Genomic DNA, 12,500 nt, shown 5'->3' on the forward strand with positions numbered 1-12,500 from the left:
TGTGTGTGTGTGTGTGCGTGTGTGTGCAAGTTCATGTGCACCTGTGTCCCTGATACCTGAATGCACCGATTTTATCCCTTGCATTTTCATATCCGCTCAATGGATATCAAAAGACATATATGCAAAAAAGTAATTTTTTCCTCTTATATATTCATGTCAAAATTGAAAAGGACTTATTTTTACTGAGGGATGAATAACATAGTTCCTTCCTGTTTACTTCTTGCAGCAAATCAGGTAATGTTTTGACAAGTGTTTGTTTACGAAACGACGTGATTTCTATGAGTTATTTATTTTTTTCTCAAACGACGTCGGATAATCAAGAGAAATCAGAAGATGCAACACGATGAAAGACTTGACTCTGAAGAAGAAATGATAAAGTTGTAAGAACAGTAGAAAGGATATAAATAGAGACGAGAAAGAAGACGAGGAATAGGAGGAGAAGAAAAAGAAACTCGAAAAGGAAGAAGAAGAGGAGGAAGAAGAATATCAGGTGAAGAACGAGCACAAGGGGCCAGAGGAACAGAGAAGAGTAGGAGGAAGAGGGAGAGGATGGTGAAGAGGAGGAGTAGGAGGAGGAGGAGGAAGAGGAGGAGGAGGACCACAAAGGAACACAAAGGAAGAACAAACAACAGCAGGCCTACTGGCCCTAACGAGGCTGTTTGTGTTAACTAAACTACACTACAATTAAGGAAACAGGGCAACTAGGCGATAGAAGATGAACTAACACTACTGCTATCACTATCCTATCCAATTAATCCAATTACGATTAAATGTCTGGTTGTCATATCTTTTATTGCAAGGGAGGAGGAGGAGGAGGAGGAGGAGGAGGAGGAGGAAGAGGAGGAGGAGGAGGAGGAGGAGGAGGAGGAGGAGGAGGAGGAGGAGGAAGGAGGTGAAGAGGAGAAGTTGGAGGTTATGGTGGTGCAAAAGTAAAGATTGAGAAAAAGTGTTTTGGGAGTAAATGAGGTTGGGTAAGGTGTCAGTGATGGAGGGATCTTGAAGGCCCCACGCCCAGCACAGCCCCCGTCCGTCCAAGATATAGCTGTCCTTGATTGCGCTCCCCAGGCTCGATCATGAGCAAGCAAGCAGAGAGGGAGAAAGCGAGAGGGAGGGAGGAAGGAAGGAAGGAAGAAAGGAAGGAAGGAAGGAAGAAAGGAAGGAAGGAATGGAGGAAGGAAGGGAGGGAGGAAGGAACGGAGGGAGGGAGAAAGGAAGAGAGGGAGAAAGAGAGGCAGGAAGGGAGGGAGAAAGGGAGGAAGGTAGTAAACAAGGAAGGGAAAGAGGAAGGAAGGAAGGGAGGAAGGAAGGGAGATAGGGAAGAAGGGAAAGAGGGAGGAGGGAGGAAGGGAAAAAGGAAGGAAGCGAGGAAGGTAGGGGGGAGGAAGGAAGGGACGAAGGGAGGAAGGGAGGAAGGGATGAAGGAGGAAAAGAAGTAAGGAAGGAAGGAAAAAGGGGAGGAAGGAAGGAAAAAAGGGAAGAAGGGAGAAAGGAAGGAAGGAAGGAAGCAAGAGAAAAACGAATGTAAGAGGTAAGGGAACTAGGAAGGAAGGGAGGAAAGGAGGAAGGGAGGAAGGGAGTGAATTTGTGAATGTCTAAGTTGGCGAAGAAAATTGGGAATGAGAGAAGGAAGGAAGTAAATTGAAGTCATGGAGGTCGTAAAGGAGACATATTAGGACAGAAGTAGAACAGAGGAATGATACTATTTATAAATGACTATGATTTGTTTTTAAGCACTAAAGGAGGTAACAGGAAGAGTCAGATAGGAGGTAAAGAAGGAGAGATGGAGGTGGAAAAGAAAGTAGAAAGGAGCGAGAAATTAGACCGAATAGAGGGCAGGCAAGACAGAAAAGAATGAAGTTGATGAATGGAAACGATTGAGTAAACGAGATAATGAAAGAATTGAATGAGGGTAGAGGAAGTGATTGTGATGGTGAACGTCGTCGTTGTGTTTGTGGTGGTGGTGGTCATGGTGCTGTCAATGATGGTGTTGGTGATGATGGTAATGATGAAAGTAATAATGATAATGGTGACAGTGGTGGTGGTCGTTGTGATGGACATGATAGTGATAATGATAATCATAGTGATAATGATAATCATAGTGATAATGATAATCATAGTGATAGCGATAGTGATAGTGATAGTGATGGTTATAGTGATAATGATAGTGATAGCGATAACGATAGTGATAGCGATACTGATAGTGATAATGATAGCGATAGTGATAGCGACAGTGATAGCGATAGTGATAACGATAGTGCTAAATATAGTGATAATTGTCATAGGGATAATGCTAATGCTAATTACAATGGTAATTATAATAACGATAGTGATAATGATAGCGGTAGTGATAATGATAGTGACAGTAATAATGATAGTGAAAATTATAGTGATAATAGTGATAGCGATAGTGACAGTGAAAGTGATAATGGTAGTGTTGATGATATTAATATTGATAACGATATTGATAGTGATAATGACAGTGATGATGATAGTGATAGTGATAGTGATAGTGATAATCATAGTGATAATCATAGTGATAATCATAGTGATAATCATAGTGATAATCATAGTGATAATCATAGTGATAATCATAGTGATAATCATAGTGATAATCATAGTGATAATCATAGTGATAATCATAGTGATAATCATAGTGATAATCATAGTGATAATCATAGTGATAATCATAGTGATAATCATAGTGATAATCATAGTGATCATGATAGTGATCATGATAGTGATAATGGTAGTGATAATGGTAGTGATAATGGTAGTGATAATGGTAGTGATAATGGTAGTGATAATGGTAGTGATAATGATAGTGATAATGATAGTGATAATGATAGTGATAATGATAGTGATAATGATAGTGATAATGATAGTGATAATGATAGTGATAGTGATAGTGATAGTGATAGTGATAGTGATAGTGATAGTGATAGTGATAGTGATAGTGATCATGATAGTGACAGTGCTAGTGATAATGCTAGTGATAATGCTAGTGATAATGCTAGTGATAATGCTAGTGATAATGCTAGTGATAATGCTAGTGATAATGCTAGTGATAATGCTAGTGATAATGCTAGTGATAATGCTAGTGATAATGCTAGTGATAATGCTAGTGATAATGCTAGTGATAATGCTAGTGATAATGCTAGTGATAATGCTAGTGATAATGCTAGTGATAATGCTAGTGATAATGCTAGTGATAATGCTAGTGATAATGCTAGTGATAATGCTAGTGATAATGCTAGTGATAATGCTAGTGATAATGCTAGTGATAATGGCTAGTGATAATGCTAGTGATAATGCTAGTGATAATGCTAGTGATAATGCTAGTGATAATGCTAGTGATAATGCTAGTGATAATGGCTAGTGATAAATGCTAGTGATGATGCTAGTGATAATGCTAGTGATAATGCTAGTGATAATGCTAGTGATAGTGATAATGATAGTGACAGTGATAGTGAATGATAGTGAATGATAGTGACAATGATAGTGACAATGATAGTGACAATGATAGTGACAATGATAGTGACAATGATAGTGATAATGATAGTGATAATGATAGTGATAATGATAGTGATAATGATAGTGATAATGATAGTGATAATGATAGTGATAATGATAGTGATAATGATAGTGATAATGATAGTGATAATGATAGTGATAATGATAGTGATAATGATAGTGATAATGATAGTGATAATGATAGTGATAATGATAGTGATAATGATAGTGATAATGATAGTGATAATGATAGTGATAATGATAGTGATAATGATAGTGATAATGATAGTGATAATGATAGTGATAATGATAGTGATAATGATAGTGATAATGATAGTGATAATGATAGTGATAATGATAGTGATAATGATAGTGATAATGATAGTGATAATGATAGTGATAATGATAGTGATAATGATAGTGATAATGATAGTGATAATGATAGTGATAATGATAGTGATAATGATAGTGATAATGATAGTGATAATGATAGTGATAATGATAGTGATAATGATAGTGATAATGATAGTGATAATGATAGTGATAATGATAGTGATAATGATAGTGATAATGATAGTGATAATGATAGTGATAATGATAGTGATAATGATAGTGATAATGATAGTGATAATGATAGTGATAATGATAGTGATAATGATAGTGATAATGATAGTGATAATGATAGTGATAATGATAGTGATAATGATAGTGATAATGATAGTGATAATGATAGTGATAATGATAGTGATAATGATAGTGATAATGATAGTGATAATGATAGTGATAATGATAGTGATAATGATAGTGATAATGATAGTGATAATGATAGTGATAATGATAGTGATAATGATAGTGATAATGATAGTGATCATGATAGTGATCATGATAGTGATCATGATAGTGATCATGATAGTGATCATGATAGTGATCATGATAGTGATCATGATAGTGATCATGATAGTGATCATGATAGTGATCATGATAGTGATCATGATAGTGATCATGATAGTGATCATGATAGTGATCATGATTAATGATAGTGATAGTGATAGTGATAGTGATAGTGATAGTGATAGTGATCGTGATCGTGATCGTGATAGTGATAGTGATAGTGATAATGATAATGATAATGATAACGATAATGATAATGATAATGACGATGGTAGTGATTGTGTTGATAGTGGTAGTAGTCGTAGTTATGGACATGGTGATAATGATAATGACGTTGACAGTGATAGTGTTGATAGTGATAATGATTATGATAACTGCTGCGGTGTTGGTATGGGAGGGCCACTTTCGCCTCACCACTGCGATAATGAAAAGAAATGTGGTTATGAGCTCATAGCTTTACACACACCATGCTCTAGCTGCGCCCTCCTCCATATATACATATATTCCTCACCTCCCCCTCACCCAAAAAGTTCTTGAAGAAAATTGTGAGGACCCTGCAGCCGGGAGAGTCTGTTGTTCGTGCGTTCTAGTGGCATTGTACGATTGTTATGGGATCACATGAAGAATCGTCACCCCAGACTTCGACAGGGTGACAGTTCTTCATGTGGGCTATCCTAGGGTGACAATTCATCATGTGGGCCATCCTGGGTTTACGATTTTTCGGTTGTATAAATTTATGACAATAAGCATAACCTTCATGTAATCTAACGTAACGTAACGTAACGTAACGTAGCGTAACGTAACGTAACCTAACCTAACCTAACCTAACCTAACCTAACCTAATCTAACCTAACCCAACCTAACCTAACCTAATCTAACGTAACGTAACGTAACGTAACGTAACGTAACGTAACGTAACCTAACCTAACCTAACCTAACCTAACCTAACCTAACCTAACCTAACCTAACCTAACCTAACCTAACCTAACGTAACGTAACGTAACGTAACGTAACGTAACGTAACGTAACGTAACTTAACCTAACCTAACCTAACCTAACCTAACCTAACCTAACCTAACCTAATCTTTATTCCACTGTTGTTATTCGGCGTACTGGGGTGACATTTCTTCAGGTGGGATCTCGTGGGGTGACGTTTCTTCATGTGGGCTTTCTGGGGTGACAATTCTTCTTGTAACCCTTGTCATGCATTGTACTTGTGAGTAGATTAGGAAATACATGCTTTCCAATTGGCATATAAATACTATGAAATTTATTTATATTAATTAAAACATTGTATTGATTGCGTTTCCATGTGTCCATTTCGTGAAGGAACCAGCCAGTCGTCTATGTTTCCCGCCAACTTAGGCGATTCAGTTTCTAGTTTCCCTTCTAAGTGTAAGCACGTTTTGTTCTAGTGTTTTTATTGATCTAATTAATACACCATTTACCTTTGTCCATATACTTTTATTAGCCACCCACATACAGTGTGACTGAGGAAGAAGGAAAGATGAGGGAGAAGTCAACTGCTTTGTTCTCAACTTGATAAACTCACTTTCAGGTTCTTTTTGATTAATATGGGACGATTGTATAATTTAGTTGTTGGCAAACTTGGGCCAAAACGGAATTCTGGTCAGTCGCTCACTTTTTCAAATGTCTGAACTTCAATAATCTTCTCATGATCACTGAGAAAGGTTCTTTAAAAACCGCGATAAACCATAAACCGCTCTAAGGACGATCAGGATATATTAAACAACTACTATTCTTCCATGTGTAGTTACGTCATCCACGCCATTGTCAGGCAATCGAAGAACTGAGTGGTCATACATACATACATGCATACATACATACATACATACATACATACATACATACATACATACATACATACATACATACATACATACATACATACATACATACATACATACATACATACATACATACATACATACATACATACATACATGCATACATACATACATACATGCATACATACATACATACATACATACACTGAGAAAGGTTCTTTAAAAACCGCGATAAACCATAAACCGCTATAAGGACGATCAGGATATATTAAACAACTGCTATTCTTTCATGTGTAGTTACGTCATCCACGCCTTTGTCAGGCGGTCGAGGAACTGAGTGATGGTCATACATACATACATACATACATACATACATACATACATACATACATACATACATACATACATACATACATACATACATACATACATAAATACATAAATACATACATACATACATACATACATACATACATACATACATACATACATACATACATACATACATACATACATACATACATACATGCATATACCAGGGGCTTTTTCCCCTTACACGGGGGTTAGCCAAAAAGAAAAAGGCATAGAAACCACTCCCACCCATTCCATTTCCTATATATTCCACTCCCCTCCACCCTCCTCCCTCCCTCTTATCTTGGCACCTCCTGGATGACGGGTCATCCCTGCATCCTGTCCACTGCCCTGGGTCAGAAGCAGTGTCGCAAAACACAGCACATCCACAGCAAGGCCGCTTCATAAATTCGGCGACTCCTCCTTTCCGTTTCCCCATGCAGATGGTCATGAATATTAATAAAAGATCTGCCATCAGAGCCTCACCTTTGCCCTTCGTGTTAGACGAGCTGGAGCAAGGGATAGAAACTGGTAAACATGAACAATGATCAGCGAGACTCGATAACATAGAGACAGGGAACTCCACCGCTTGTTCTAATGAAGACACTCGATTTACTAGAATCATTCAAATATACATCTAATTTATTGAGTATCTAATATATTCGTCTGTTTATTAATTTACTTAACAATGGTTCTCCCGTAAAAAAAAAAAAAAACACATTATGTGCATCAACACCGTAAACAATATCTACATTGTTTGATATACTGTACATCGCATTGAGTCAAGTATTGTTTTTGCCCTTAGTATCACTTTGCATACAATACTGAAAAGCGAACACTAATTAATTATTTGGAAGACTATGATAATATGAAGCTATATATGAGTTCATTGGTAGAAGTTCCATGGATTTTTTGTTTGCAAAAAATTATGACTCTGAATAAAACAACATCGTCAATTACTATCAAGAATTAGATACGAATACTAACTAGGTAGTCCGCGTCTTGGTTTGATTAGAAGAGCCAGGAGATAACCGAAATTTATTTTGAAACGCATGATCGACTTCCATGTCTCGAGCTGATTGATAAGATTTAACGACAATTTGAAAGCAATTATCAAATGTCATAGCGAGAGATGAATGATTCACTCAAGACAGTTTTTTTCATCAACTATAGGAAATCAGTAAAAGAGATTAAAGTCTGAAATCAGGCCGATCAGTGCTTGTGATCATAAAAGACTGGAGACAAATGGTGAGTTATATATAGAGAGTGAAAGAGAGAGAGAGAGAGAGAGAGAGAGAGAGAGAGAGAGAGAGAGAGAGAGAGAGAGAGAGAGAGAGAGAGAGAGAGAGAGAGAACGAGAGAGAGAACGAGAGAGAGAGAGAACGAGAGAGAGAGAGAGAGAGAGAGAGAGAGAGAGAGAGAGAGAGAGAGAGAGAGAGAGAACGAGAGAGAGAGAACGAGAGAGAGAGAGAGAGAGAGAGAGAGAGAGAGAGAGAGAGAGAGAGAGAGAGAGAGAGAGAGAGAGAGAGAGAGAGAGAGAGAGAGACAGACAGACAGACAGACAGAGACACAGATAGACAGAGACACAGGTAGACAGAGACACAGATAGACAGAGACACAGATAGACAGAGACACAGATAGACAGAGAGAGACAGATTGAGACAGAGACAGAGAGACAAAGGAACAGAGAAACAGAGTTAGAGACATACAGACATAGAGATAGGACGACAGAAAAAAAGGGAGAGAAAAAGCGAAAGAAGGAAAGAGTGGCTACCCTATAAATGGTTAATGAGGCGCCCGTCATCACGATAGTTATGGCAGCTATGGTGAGGGCAGATCCACCCTTTAACGAGGAGGGGCGGCGATGAGGTCATGAACGCCACTGACGCGGCAGAGACGGGGGACGGCGACGGCGACAGAGACGATGACGAAGGCGAAGAGGTGACGTCATGAATAGTGATGATGGCCAAAGTGGCTGGGGCGGAATGGAGAAAGAAGGAACGAAGATGAGGTAGAAAGAGGAGGACGAGAACGAGGGAGAGGAAACAGAGGAAGACGAGTAAAAGGAGGAAGAGGGAGGAGAAAGAAGATGAATAGAGGGAAGAAGAGGAGGAGGAAGAAGAGGAGATAGGGGAGAAAAAAGAGGGAGGAGGGGAACAAGAAGAGGAAGAAAAAGAGGAGGAAGAGGATGAGAAGGATGAGGATGAGGTGGAGTTCAAGGTGTAGAAGGTGGTGGAAAAGATGAGGAGGAAGAGAAGGAAGGCGAGTAAAGGAAGGAAGAAGAGAAGGACTAATAAGAAAAGGGAGAGCAGGAGAGAGAGGAAGGTGTAGGAGGAGGAAGAAGACGAAGAGGAGAAGGATGAGGAGGAATAGGAGGAGAAGAAAGAGTAGGAGTATTATTAGTAACATCATGAAGAGAAATCGTAGAGAAGAAATATGAGGTACAGAAGGAGGGGAAGGAGGAGGAGGAGGAGGAAGAGGAGGAGGAGGAGGTGGAGAAGGGAGAAGAGTATTAGTAACACCAGGAAGAGAAATAGTAGAGAAGAAATATGAGATGCAGAAGGCAAAGAAAAAAGAAGTAGAAGAAAAAAATAATGAAAAAAGAAGAAAAAAAGCATGAATAAAAGTAAGAAAATGACGACGAGACAGACAGAGTAATCATTGTAGAAGGTCGGTAAGGTGAAGGAAGGAAAGCGTGGGCTGGTTGGCGTTGGCGTCGTTGCTTGGCTTTCGGTGAGAAGCATGCCAATGAGGTGCAAGCGTAAGGCGTCGGGGTGAGTGTGTAGGCAATGGTGTTGTTGGTTTCTTGAAGGGAAGTTGGGAAGGGACGAAAAGGAAATTTGGATTTAAATGATATGTCAAACGACAGACACTAAGAAAGTGTTTATGTTGCGACGGAAATTACTCGGGCGGGAAAGGGGTACCAAGTCGTCCGGGTCAGCCACTGGAAGTCATAAAACAACAATAATACATTATCATAAATGGATCTGTCATGTTATAAAATCAATGTAATGTATTAGTCTCTGTCATATTGTGCATATTGTATAATGTTGTAATGTATAGTATTGTATTTTACTGTAGAACAGAATAGGATAGAATAGAATAGAGTAGAATGAAATTGAATAAAATAGAATAGAATAGAATAGAATAGAATAAAAGTGAATAGAGTAGAATAGAATAGAATAGAATAGAATAGAATAGAACAGAGCAGAGTACAATAGAATATTGTATTATATTGATATCCAATTTTGACGTAAAATGATCGTGGTTGTAAAATATCTATAAAACCACCAGCGAATGGTCCTCGCAGTTTTTCAGATAGTTTCACCACTTGACATTCCACAGATAGTTTGACATATTACCTCTCTTAGTAGTTTGAGTTCCTTCCGAGACCTTTCAAATAGTTTAATCTCGTTAAACTTTTCTAGTCGTTCATTCTCCATCGAACTTCCACTTTTAGTTTCATTCAATTTCAAGCGGTTTCGTATAACACAACCGACTTTTGAACCAAGTCCAGTCGTTTGACTTTCCCTTAAACTTTTTTCTTGAATGTTTCAATTCCTTTTCGGATTTTATGACCAACTCTCGAACCTCTTTAAATTGCTCAGATACTTCTAGGACATGATACTCTTTGGAAGAACTGTGTTGAAGACATCATGGTCGAAGCTATTTCTTCCCTTGCCCTATGTACTTAGACAATCTAGGCAAATCACATTCACCGTGTGTAGGGAAACTATATGTCTAAGCTAACACGTGGTGAGCAAATGGACTTAATGTTTTTCATCTCAATATCTTTACCCATCAAAACATAGTGCTTAGTTTTGAGTTTTATTCCACTTAATGACAGACGCTTTTAGTTAGCCTCTTAATGCTTAAAGGTCAAAGAAAACACTTGCAATTTCATTGGAGGAAAGTTTTTACAGATCTTGCATTGGCTGTCATGAATCGATTTCATTCAGTTGAGAGGGTTTAGGGTTAAGTATGAGCTTGATCGATACAGAGCTCACTTTGTCCTAACTCAGAGGAATAAATCTTAAATATATATATATATATATATATATATATATATATATATATATGTATATATATACATATATGTATATATGTATATATATATATATACAGTATATATATATATATATCTATATCTATATACATATATATATATATACATATACATATATATACATATATACTATATATATACATATATATATATATATATATATATATATATATATATATTGTGAAGACCACAACCTTGCATGCTTTATGTATGTTGTTTTGACAGAACCCAGACAATTTGGTTTAATTGAACGTGTTGACGGCCTACGTGTGTCGTGTCCCTGTAGAGCAGCATTTCTCAATCAGGGTTCCTCGGAACCCTAAGGTTCCGCAAAAGGTCCCTAAGAGTTCCGCGAGAATAAGTGAGATATGCTAATGCACTTTTGATTTTTTATCTAATTGCATATACGTAATATAATTAAACACGCACGACATATTCTTGGTCATTGTAATAATGTAATATAGATATCATCGTATGTAACCTATTATGTTATAAAAAATGTTACAATCATTGAGAAAATAAATGAGAAAGATTTGGTATATGTTTTATTATTATTATTATTATTATTATTATTATTATTATTATTATTATTATTATTATTATTATTATTATTATTATTATTATTATTATTATTATTAATAATAATTATTATTATTATCATTATTTATTTGTTTACTTATTTTATTTTATTTTATTTTATTTTATCTTATTATTATTATTTTCTTTTTACACAGGGGTTCCTTGAGACATGCAATTCATTTTAAAGGATACTCAAGGGTAAAAAGTTTGAGAAACGCTGCTGTAGGGTATAGTCACCATCAATTAGGGTCCAAGGAGCGCGTTGCTTTGTTTACATACCGGCGCCAGTCTCCACGGTCTCTCTGAGCAAGTTCCCATGCAGCCATCCTTCTCACTAAAAAAAAAAAATCGATTTTCCCTAACCACGAATTCTGTGGGTACTTCCTTCGTCTCCTCCATCGAGGGTTGTATCTTGTGGAGACAACGCTGAACAGGATCACCATCAGGGAAACGTGCCACATGCCCATATAGCCGGAGTTGACCTTCACGAATTATGATTGTAACTGGCCTAAACTAAGTCTCACTGTGCAGTCTCTGGTTTGATGTGAATTTATTACAGCGATATCGCATGATTCTTAGATGGTGTTTGGTACCAAATACATAGAAATGCCTCTTCAAGTTAACATTTAACACCCATGCTCGCAGTCGTACAGCAAGGAAGGAACACAAGTGACTTCAAGATGCGAATTTTAGTCGTCCTGCATATATAACGACAACGCCATATATTCTAGTTGACCCAAACCAATCCTTCAAAGCACTTCCTGACATGCTCTACCAGTGTTATACACTACATTACAAATGTATGTAAAACTTTCCATGACCTCATGCAAGCAAAGAATGAACCGGTAAACTCCTTAAACACCTGGACCTGGGAGATAAAATACTTATAGATTGAACTATGTTCAACTACTGTGATTGTGCACCTGAGTCTAGCAATTTGGCTTTGGTTCTTAATTTACGTCAGAACAAGTGAAACCTCTAGACCAGTGGTTCCCAAACTTTTTTTTGTTTTGTTTTACAATTATACGTACTAAGTTAACCTTAATCCTAATGCCGGGTACCGTAATGTTTTCTTGATTTTATTTTATTTTATTTTATTTTCAATCTTTTTGTCAGCCCTCCATTACCCCCGAAAATTTGTTACCTCCCCCCCAGGGGGTAATTTACCCACAGTTTGGGAACAACTGCCTGAGTCTAGACTCTGAAAGGCAAACCACTTGAGGTACCCGAATTAAACCAGGCACACGTTGAGCCAAGCAGCTACCGCCTAGGGCGACAACCTTCAATGCTAGTCT

The sequence above is a fragment of the Oratosquilla oratoria genome, chromosome 8, assembly GCF_046742065.1.
Source record: "Oratosquilla oratoria isolate Oo_2021 chromosome 8, ASM4674206v1, whole genome shotgun sequence".
In the NCBI taxonomy this organism is placed as follows: Eukaryota; Metazoa; Arthropoda; class Malacostraca; order Stomatopoda; family Squillidae; genus Oratosquilla; species Oratosquilla oratoria.